The 11,462-nt window shown below is 37.6% G+C and overlaps 1 pseudogene; it reads left to right on the top strand.

The window, feature by feature from the left end:
• Positions 1-458: 458 nt before the first annotated feature.
• On the top strand, positions 459-10,249 carry LOC129008730 (zinc finger protein 614-like; annotated as a pseudogene).
• Positions 10,250-11,462: the final 1,213 nt, after the last annotated feature.

Here is an 11,462-nt window from a genome sequence, read left to right as displayed (position 1 = left end):
TTGTTGAAATATTTCTTTTGCCCAAGATAAACACACACCTGCTCACTTTAATGAAAAGAGGTTTATTTTACTTCTGCTGCATTAATAACTTTCAAGTCTACTAGGAATCCCCAAATTGACAAACTAATCTAGCCTATATGAATTAGCTACATGGTTTAAGGAATAAAAATTAGAATCTAGGAAAGTAGAATGGTAAAGATAAGCCATACACACCCTCCCCTTTTACTAGGATGTGTGGTATGGCAGATGTATTTTCCAAGATGATCTCAACAAGATCTCCCATGCCAAATGCTCTATGTAAAACATGCTGTTAAAGTGGGATCTATGTTTCCTACTTGTGAATTTGAGTGAGTCTGTGATTAAGTAAGACGTGGTGTTGTCTGATTTCTGAGGTTGAGTGATAAAGGTGATATAACCTTCTCTGATCCTTTTGAGATGCTTGCTCTTGAACCTTATCAATGTGCTATGAAGAAGGAGAGAGAACACAAAGTGCGGTCACCTATAGGTTAGAAACTGGAGGACAGCCAGAATCAACTTCCAAATGCACTAGCACACAAGCCATCAGTCGTGTGATGCCCAAGATAGTAGCCACTAGGCACATATGACTATTTAAATTTAAACTGAATTGAAAATAAAGTAATGTGGTGCTAATCACATGTCCAATAGCCATATATAGCTAGGGCTACTAAATTGGGCCATGTAGATATAGGATATTTCTGTCATCATAGAAAGTTTTACTGGAAAGTACTGCTTCAGATGGTTATAGTCCCAGCCATGGAGTCCCTTCACACCTTCAATACTCCCAGCTGAGTCCCCAGATATCATGGGATGAGAAATGTTACCTCTAATGTGCCCTTTCCAACTCCTGACCTATAGAATCTATGAGTATAATAAATGGCTGTTTTAGAGGCATTAATTCTGGGGTGGTTTTATGTAGTATTAGGTAACTCAAACAGATTTTGGAAATTGGAACCAGGATGTCGCCATAACAACAACCTAAAACATGAGACACTGAGTTTGACATCAAGTTACACATGGAAACTGAAAGGGCATTTGGGAGACTTTTAATAAAAACTTAAAGGTTTCTCAGAGGCTTAAAGAACCTCAAGCAGGTTGTGATTAAGTGGTCAAAGAAACTAGGGGAATATTGTTGCAAACTAGAGTAAAATGGACACTTTTAATGTAGTGGCAGAAAGTTTGCTAATAGTGTCAGCTCCAGTAATGTGGAAAGTAGGAAGAAGAATTAATGAACCTGATGATCTAGTGGAGATTACCAGTTAGAATATTAAAAGTGCCATCTTGCTGTTTCTAGTCTTCCAGTTGCCTATGATAAAATACTATAGGATAGATAGAAGCTAAAAACAGAATGGTTAAGTATAAAGAGCCAAAGACTTGCTGAGTTTGAAAATAAAACTCATTGTTATTCCCAGCCTCTACAGCCAGCAGGAAATTCTCAAAATAAGAAAAGATCTCAGAGCAGAGATCAAGCCCATGCACTTTTAGGAAAACATGATCTAAAGATGAAGCCAAGGGCAGGACTGTGAAACTCTTTGTTAAGGCTTCAGAAAGATCGAAGGCTGTGCCTCATAGACCTTACACATAAAAGGTCCTCTAAAAAGCTTAGGAGCATGCCTCACAGATATTCTCCTTAAACAATAGGGCTTCTTAGAATCTTAAGGGTTTTCAGCTACAGCTTCACAGCGAGTGTGGTGTTGAGGAAGTCCTGTCTTGCAGAGATCTATGGTTGTTATCTTTTTTCCTAATGCAGTGAAGATTCATAAAGGACCCACAAGCTTTCTTTTTAAAGAAAACTGTACTGATAGAAGCATGATCTGCTTGGATTAAAAGAGACAGAGACAGTACAAAGTGAAAAGAGACCTTTGGATGCCAAATTTCTTATGAGTAGATTGAAAAGGCAACTTCTTCATAGTTTTATTAAATAATAGGATGATTCAAAGAGTAGAACCAATAATGTAAAAAGCAGAAGTAAGAAAGAATCATTCACAGGTCCTGAGTCAAGAAATTGGAAATATGTATGTGTATTACTCACTTCAGAACTTCAATGGGTCAGGGAATGCTTGATGCCTCTGGTTTCTGTCCTTTTGAATGTCAGTGTATAATGGGTATGTAGGGAGCAGATAACTTGTCTCTTTAATCCTGGGGTCATAGTGTCAAGAGAAAGTGTTTTTGAGCAGTTATACCAGAGAACACACCGAAGGAGTCTTATTTATATCTGGACTTGATAAAAATGACAAAATTCTGAAACTCAACCCTGAGACAAGTACTTTAAAAGAATGAGACTTTGGGGGAATACAGTAGTCTTCCCTTATCCATGAGAGATACATTCCAAGCCCCTAGTGGATACTTGAAACCACAGATGTTACCAAACACTGTGCATATTATGTTTATTTCTAGATATGTGTACCTATAATAAAATGTAATTTATACATTAGGCACAGTATGAGATTAACAATAACTAAAAAACAATTAAAAAGACTAAATAAATAAATAACTAAAAAACTGAATAAATAACTAAATAACTAAAAAACAACAAAACAATAAAAAAGAACAATTATAATAATAAATTGTAATCAAAGTCATGTGAATGTGGTTTCTCTCTCTCCCTCTATCTGTCTCTCTGAAAATATCTTATAATACTATACTCACTTATATTCTAACCACAGTGGACCATGGATAAATGATACCCTAGAAAGTGAAACCATGGCTGAATAAAGAGGACTAGTGTATTGTCATTGGATTAGTGTATTTAGTATGTAAGAGGAATATAAATAATAAGTTACTAGAATAAGTACTTCACCAGTTATAACACATGGACTCAATATTTTCTGTCATTCCTCCTCCCTCTCCCCTGGAAGCTGGGCTCTACAATTATTGAACCAGTGGGAAACACGTGATACACTGCCATTTTCTGGGTCTAGGCTTTAAGAAACTGGCAGCTTCCATTTACTGTATCTTCAGATGTTTGTCCTTTGAGCCTAGCCACCATGCTGTTAGGAGAGATTGTGTATATATGTTCTGGCTGATGGCCCCAGGTGAGGTCCCAGCTGATAATCAATCTTGACCTTCAGAACCTGAGCAAGGCTTGAGATCAGCTCCAACCCCCAATCTCCAACTACCTCTTATGACACTATTTTGAGCAGGAGGTATGATGCATTCACTGAGCTCTGCCTGAACTGCATATTTCTTAGCAATTTAATGATTATTATTGTTTATAGCAGTAAGTTTGGGACAGTTGTTGTACAGCAATAAATAACTGAAATCTACCATATAGAGCCCTAAGGAGCTCAGTGATGCCAACATTATGTGTTAAATGCTCAATATCCTTTTAGTGGGATAAAGCAGTATGTGAGGTTGAGTCAAATGAGATTTCCATTAAGTAAAAAAGGGAAGTAAAAGGTAATGATATAAAATATCCTAAAGTTTGTGCTTACCTATGAGAGAAATTAGAGGAGGAAAGCTGTCTACTGAAGAGAAGATGCATTTTTTTCCAACAAGGGACAGAAAAGGCAGAACTGATCTGGCAGAGGATTTCAGAATTCCAGAAATATTTTGTTCCATTTAGTTGTAAAGGAAAATAACCCACCTTTAACAGAAATTAGAAGGAAGAAAGACAATTGCTCCTACAGAGATTAAAAAATTGTCTACTACATTGACAGAGAGGTAAGTCTAGGTTCATCTTCAGAGGTGAAAACTATATCCAACCCTTCTCCTGCAGGGAATATTTGTAGGACCTTCCATGGCCAGGCAGCTAGTTAGACTGATAATAATTTAATAGTCTACTTGCAAAAGTAGTGAGCCAACTCCAGTAGTTGCTCCATTGGAATTCAACATAACTCCTTGATATATTGATTTGACAAAACAGAACAGAGGACATAGGCTTGCTAAGTACAAAACTCTTAAGGCAGTAATGGTGTCAAGGAACCTGGTTTTTTTTCAAATCCAATTGACATTTCCCCCATTCTCCTCATACTTTAAGGCATCAACACATTATACATAAAGCATTTAGGATGATTTCTCAACACATCTCATGAACAAATATATCTTGAGATGGGTTGAAATTGGCTGAGGACACTCACGAGATAACTCAGTTAACACCAGCATGCCCACCCTCCATATCAGTTGTTTTATTTTTAACTAATACAACAATCATCTAGGAGTCACTAACCAAATGTCTTGTACTTTTGTGCCCCATATCAGGCTTCTCTTGAAATCTTCAGAAACAATAAGGGAATTGAGTGTTGATTTAATTAGTAATAGAAAAAGACAGAGGCTGAGGCAGGAGAATTGCTTGAACCTGGTGGGGCAGAGGCTGCAGTGGGCCAAGGTCGTGCCACTGCACTCCAGCCTGGGTGACAGAGACTCCATCGCAAAAAAAAAAAAAAAAAAAACATGCTCCGAAAGTTCAGTCGGGAGTAGGTAGAGAGTTTCATCTTACACTTCCATGATAGCAACATGGTAAAGAAAAGCATTATTCAAAATAAAAACAAAAATATTTTATCTTTTAGACAAAATAAGAAAATTACAATGAGAATGTAAGAAAGTGTCACATTTCTGCTTATACTTTAGTTCATGGAGATCTCACAAAAATATTTTACTTCAATTATTTATATCTGATTCTCCCTCCATTATAACTGTGTGGATCCTAATCTTTTTTTAGACTCAACATATTTAATCACTCTTTAGTTACTTTAATTCCTTGCCTCTCCTTTTGCCACTTGACCACCTGTTCTTGGGAGGGACCTCAGTCTGAAAGAAAATGGGATCCAAGATCCAGAGGAAATGACTAGTCTCAGAAAGGAGAGAGCCAATGTCTTCCTTTTAGCTATATGAAAGGAAAGAAAGAACAGTGTGAAAACAACGTCCACACTGTGAATTCCAGGGAGGAAAGACATAATAAAAACAAACGACTAAATATATAGAATGCCAGATGATTACTATGAAGGAAAACAAAGCAGGGTAAGAGGAATGAAGAGTGATGGGGCTGAGTATGTACAGTGGTCATTGTTACTGTAAGCAGTCAGGAAAAGTCTCTCTGAGAAGGTGACCTAAGAGAGAGATCTGAAGAGATTTACAAATGTAGTTACGTGAAACAAGTGCATTTTAAGTAGAGGGTCTAAGGCAGGAGCAGGCTCATGTTTTGTCAAATCAGCATCACTCAACATCTGGCACTTAGTGATAGGTGCATAATGAATAAGTTTTGAAGACATGAGTAATTAGAATCCTTTTAAGATTAACAAAACACCTACTTATAGAAACGTCTTATATTTCCAGTTTAAAAATGTATCTAAATTATTTCCATAGTTTATATATCCTATAATTTTTCAGCAAATTTTCACTCTCAGTTTTAGATCTCACTTTATTTTCAAGTTTTATCTTTTGAGTTTTATCTACATCCTTAACTCTTAAGAAAATGTCCAAATAGGGCCAAAGCATATTGCCATAGTCAAGCATTGTATATTTACTACCTAGATGTTTAAAGTTAGGTTTATAGTGGTTAATTACATTGATGTGTCCCTTTGAAAGCTATCTTTGCCCAGGAAACGTAGGTTCACGTTCAATTGAGTCATTTTAAGGAAGCCCTCATGGTGCATGTGATACAAAGTCAGAGGGTATGTGTGAATTTAGTTAAACCTATCCAGAGAGACAGCAAATGTCACATAATGTCACTTCTGCCACAACAAATTCTGTGTGATTTGGATGGAAGTGCCTTAATGAGGGCAATAAAGCAACTCTTGCAGTCTTAGGAAAGTGGAGTTGCTGTATATTCATGTCTACTTCTCTATCCTCACTTAGTTCATACTGCTAACCATGGTTAGTTTTAAATGCAGCCCTATTTAATATATCACACAAAAACCTGAATAATATGACCCCTAGCTCTACATTATTTTCTTATCTTTTGCTTTACTCAGTCACATCCATTCTTCGTCTTCATCATGCTGATTATAGTTCCCAAATTTATGAGGCCATTGCATGCCTCTAAGCTTATAGGTTTTTTTTGCACACAGCCTACTGTAAAAAGCCCCTCTCCATTACAATTAACTTTGTAAGACTGCATTGAAGGTTAATTTCAAAGCTCTATTGCCCAATGTAAAGTTGACTACTTCCTGTTTTGTACCTTTATAGCACCAAATACGGACTTCTAGTATTGACCCTATGTAATAATATTTTGTTGCATATTATTATTTCTTCAATTCACCCTTTTTATCTGTCTCTCCCTGCTGGACTAGGACCCTGTGAGAGGTAGGCCTTCATTTTACTTATCTTCAAACCCCTAGCACTAACGGAGTATCTGATGGATGGTAGCTATTTATGAACATTTTTGGTGAATATTTTGATCAATGAAGTCATACGCTTAACAATAGCTATCAATATTGAGGAGCTATAAATAAATTCTAATTTTCACAAAACTCAGCAAGGTATGTAATACAACCTCTGCTTTACAATGAGAAAAATAAGTCTTACTGATTCGTTGATTTAATCCATATCAGAGTTAATAACCTCTTTTTCATTAAAATTGGTCCTCTAGAAACACACCTGCGGCTGGGCACCATGGCTCACACCTGTAATCCCAGCACTTTGGGAGGCCGAGACAGGTGGATCACCTGAGGTCAGGAGTTCGAGACCAGCCTGACCAACATTGTGAAACCCCGTCTCTACTAAAAAATATACAAAAATTAGCCGGGCATGGTGGCGCATGCCTGTAGTGCCAGCTACTTGGGAGGCCGAGGCAGAAGAATGGCTTGAACCCAGGAGGTGGAGTTTGCAGCGAGCTGAGATCATGCCATTGTACTCCAGCCTGGGCAACAAGAGCAAAAACTCCATATCAAAAAAAAAAAAGAAAGAAAGAAACACACCTGCAAACAACCCCAATATTTCAACAGCTATACCTGTGGATAACTACTCTCTCACATTTCCTCCAACTCTTTATTTCACTCTTCAATTTCTTCTCTTTCTGTGCTAACACCCCTTTGTTTTAATCTCCTTTACTTGATTATTTCAAAGTCTCAGATTTCAGCAATGTATTCCTAATGCTTCAGTCTTGGGATCACATTCTGGTTCAATATTTCAATAGCTGTCTCCTATTTCTGATCGTCTGCTCTCTTGCACAGGGCTGTCTTGCAGGCCGTCTGGATATCATGTTACAACAGCATAATGATAATACCCTTCTTATTTGGTAACGTTCAAGAAAACCATACTTACTTTTCTATGACAATCAATCTTTCATGACTTTTATCAGTTATTTTTCTTTTCATTTCCTGCACTTCAGTTAAAATCCTACTCCTTAGCAAAAAAAAAAAAAAAAGTGATATGTTTTTATATGTTATTACCTAGTACATTTGTAATATTACAGCAAAGATGATTTATTTGATGGCATCTTCTTCCAGATACTATCTGTTATCCTATATTTTTATTTCTCTTTTGATTATTTTGTGAGGTATTACTCTATCTCAACTTTGATTTTTCTTGATTCCAAAGTCATTTTAGAATATTATATTGCCATTGCTTTTTGTCACACTAAGTCAAATTAAGGAATCTTCAGTATATGGATATTTACTTGAAAGAGTCTCATAGCAAAGTTTCCAAAATGTGTTCTCAGTGATATAAAACTCTATTTCTAAAGCAATATCTAAGTGCCTATGTTTTATATCACAAATTTTATAGGGTATTGATAACAACTTAAGTGCAATAACTCTAACAAGAACTATCTTGTTTTTAAGCAAAACAACATATATTTTTAAGCATACCAATATATAAAACTGCAGATACGTTTCAGTTGCATGTAAGTCACTGACAGTATAGATGGCTGTGGGTCACCCAGATACAAATTAAATTATGTGCTTTAATACTATTGGAACAAAGGGCACCGCCATCTTTTTTCCCCCAACCGGCTGAATAGAATGCCACTGCGCTGTGTTGGCCTTAGCTGGGCACCCGACTCTTAAAGCTTACGTGGTTAGCCCAGCGCTGTTGAGTGTCCCTCGCAACAAAGACAGAAAGGCACTGAGGTGTCCAAGAGTGATTTCCACAGCCATTATAGCCGCTCCTGTCAGATACTCTGCAATGGGCGCAGCCGTGTGACCTTGCAGAGCGGCACCTGCACTCGAACTCGCGATCCCGGACGAGCTCCGCGCTCCTCACCTCACCCCATCATCCTCACCGTTCAGCGTCCCGTAGGCCGCGCAAGAGTGCATCTGAATAGGAAGCGGTTTCGGACGTGGATGCCGTGTTTTGTCGCTGCCAGTAGTGTCTGGAGATATTTGGGCGCAGCCCTCAGGTCCTGTCTCCCAAAAGCAAGATAACTCAAGTGAAGCAATGACGGAAGAAGAAGGAGGTTGCTGGCCTTGGATATCATCGTTTCTGGGTACAACTTTAGGTGGACACTAATATTTCTGACTAGGAAAACTTCATGGCAGAAGAGACAAAGATGTATAGTCCATGTTATCCACTATTTTCTGAGCACAGAAGAAAATGATCAAGACCCAGAATCACTGACCCTGGAGGATGTGGCTGTTGAATTCAGCCGGGAGGAGTGGCAGCTCCTGGAACACTGCTCAGAAGGACATGTACCAGGATGTGATGGTGGAGAACTATAACCACCTGGTATCACTGGGGTATCAAACTAGCAAACAAGATGCACTCTCCAAGTTGGCACATGGACGAGAACCATGGAAAACAGAATAAAAGTCCAGAATAAAAATTGTCCAGGAATCAGGAAAGTTGACAGGCATCTGCAAGAGCACTCTCCAAACCAGTGATTTCTGAAGAGCATGCAGCAATGCAGTGGACAGAATGCATTTAGAAATATTGTACATCTCAGCAAGACACATTTTCCTCTAGTGCAAAATCATAATACATTTGACTTGTACAAAAAAACATTGAAATCAGTTTTAAGTTTAATCAACCAGAAGAGAAGACATGGAATAAATAACCTTGTGGAGTTTATTGGAGGTGAGAAAACCCTTCTACTTGATAAGCATGAACATCCGAATACTAAAACTAGATTTTCTGAAAATGCAAAATGGATCCATACTAAATTCCAAGTCTTTAAGCATCAGAGGACTCAGCAAATTGAGAAACCCCATGCATTCATTGAATGTAAGCAAAACTTCCTCTGAAGTCTCAGCTCATTTACCACGAGAACATTCATATAGAAGAGAATCCTGGAAGTGGTCAATGTGAGAAATTGTCCAGAAGTGTCCTGTTCACTAAGCATCTGAAAACTAATACAGGAGACAAAATCTGTATACCCAATGAATATAGAATAGGCTCTACTGTGAAGAGTATTCTCATTGCACATCAACAAACTTATACAGAAGAGAAATCCTATATGTACAGTGAGTGTGGAAAGGGCTTTACAATGAAGCGCTATCTAATTGCTCATCAGTGAACTTGTAGTGGAGAGAAACCTTATGTGCGCAATGAACGTGGAAAAGGTTTCACTGTGAAGATCAATCTCATTATACATCAGCGAATTCATACAGGGGAGAAACCCTATATATGCAGTGAATGTAGAAAAAGGCTTCACCCAGAAGCGCTACCTTGTTGTACATCAGCAAACTCATACTGGAGAGAGAGACCCCATATATGCAGTGAATGTGGAAAAGGCTTTACCGTGAAGAGCAATCTCATAGTACATCAGCGCTCCCGTACAGGAGAAAAATCTTATATATGCAGCTAATGCGGAAAAGCCTTCACTGTCAGACGCACTCGCATTATACATCAGTGAACTCATACAGGAGAGAAATCTTACATTTGCAATTAATGTGGTAAAGGTTTCACCACAAAGTACACTCTTATTATACATCACCGAACTCACACAGGAGAAAAACCTTATGAATGCAATGACTGTGGTAAAGCCTTCAGCCAGAAAATATGACTCATACAACGTGAGAGATGTCATACAGGAAAGAATCCCTTTGTATGTACTGAGTGTGGAAAATCCTATTCACACAAATATAGTCTCATTACCCATCAGAGAATTCACACAGGAGAGAAACCTTATGAGTGCAAGGAATGTGGAAAAGCCTTCACCACAAAGTCAGTACTCAATGTACATCAAAGAACACATACAGGAGAGAGGCCCTATGGATGCAGTGATTGTGAGAAAGGCTTCTTCCACTCATCAAACCTTGTCAAACATAAGAAGATGCACACAAGAGAAATGGGTAGTATCAGTCAAGTTGAAAATTCCTGTAATGGAGAGTCACAGCTCCTTCCTTACAAGTGAACTCATGCAGAATGAAAACCCTACTAGTGCAGTGACTATGGAAATGCCTTTTGTGGCAACTCAGACATCATTAATCATCAGTGTGTTTCTAGCAAATCGGAACATAAACATGGTGCTGCCTGTTGTCAGATGTGTGCCCTCAGGAGGTAAAATAATTTGCCCTAGAGATAAACTTGATGAACACAGTAAATAAGGTAGTGCCTTTAGTGGTCTTTTACCTCACATTTTCTGTCAATGAAAACATGTTGAATAAACTATAATATATTCATGTGGAAAAAAATAAACTATTGAAGTCTAAGAAGTAAGTCAATTGTAGAATCAAGTGTCAGTTGTTCTTAATGAATCCAAATAACAGAGCAAGTGCCCAGTTAGCATCCTTGTGAAGCTAGTAGTCCAATAAATTGTCAGGCAGGGCAGAGCAGTCAGGTGAAAGGGCTACTGTGTTCTTAGCATTTAGGAGAAGTCTCAGAAAAGACGTTTTGTGACAGATACACACTTTGAAAAGTGTTGTTTGCTTTTCCATTTAGCTGTACTATGCATAGTTGGCTTTTTCGTTGTTGTTGTTGTTAAAGGTAGCCCTTTTCCAGTCTCTGACTAGTTTGTCATAGACAGAATTATCTGACAAGGACATCTACTCCGAATGGTCTGAAAAACCTAGATAAGGACTTTGAAGCCCTAATTATTCTGAGCTAGTCCTCTAGCCTCTGGAATCTTGCTAAAAGATATTGTAAACCATTAAGCGGTAGATGAGAGTGTTTGTGTGGCCATGTGTTGTGTGTATCGTGTGTGTTTTCCTTTGTCCTTATTTTCTACAGGGGTGCTGATTATAAGAACTTAGAGGTTTTCACTTTAATCAAACAACATTTTATAGATATCCTTGACAAATTTTTTTTCAGAAAAACAAATTTTTACCAAATTTTAATACACATGCGGTTTATGTAGAGCATGCATTACGAAGAAAATCAGAACTTTTTTGACACTGTATAGAAAAGTTAAATCAATGATTCACTCAGTACTTTCCAGTTAGTTATTTTAAATTGTGGAGATAGAATTTATGAGTATAAAATGACTTTTCAGATTTTTGAATAAAATATTTCTTGAAAAATTATTACAGTTAGTAAACATATTAATCTATCACTGTAAACATAATTTTAGGTATTAAAGAGAAATATAAAAGCATAACTCTGCCAGTTTATAAAAAAAGAAATAGTTT

The sequence above is a fragment of the Pongo pygmaeus genome, chromosome 9 (assembly GCF_028885625.2).
Source record: "Pongo pygmaeus isolate AG05252 chromosome 9, NHGRI_mPonPyg2-v2.0_pri, whole genome shotgun sequence".
Taxonomy (NCBI): Eukaryota; Metazoa; Chordata; class Mammalia; order Primates; family Hominidae; genus Pongo; species Pongo pygmaeus.
The sequence above is the reverse complement of the archived record's forward strand: the minus strand, read 5'-3'. Positions and strand labels throughout refer to the sequence as shown.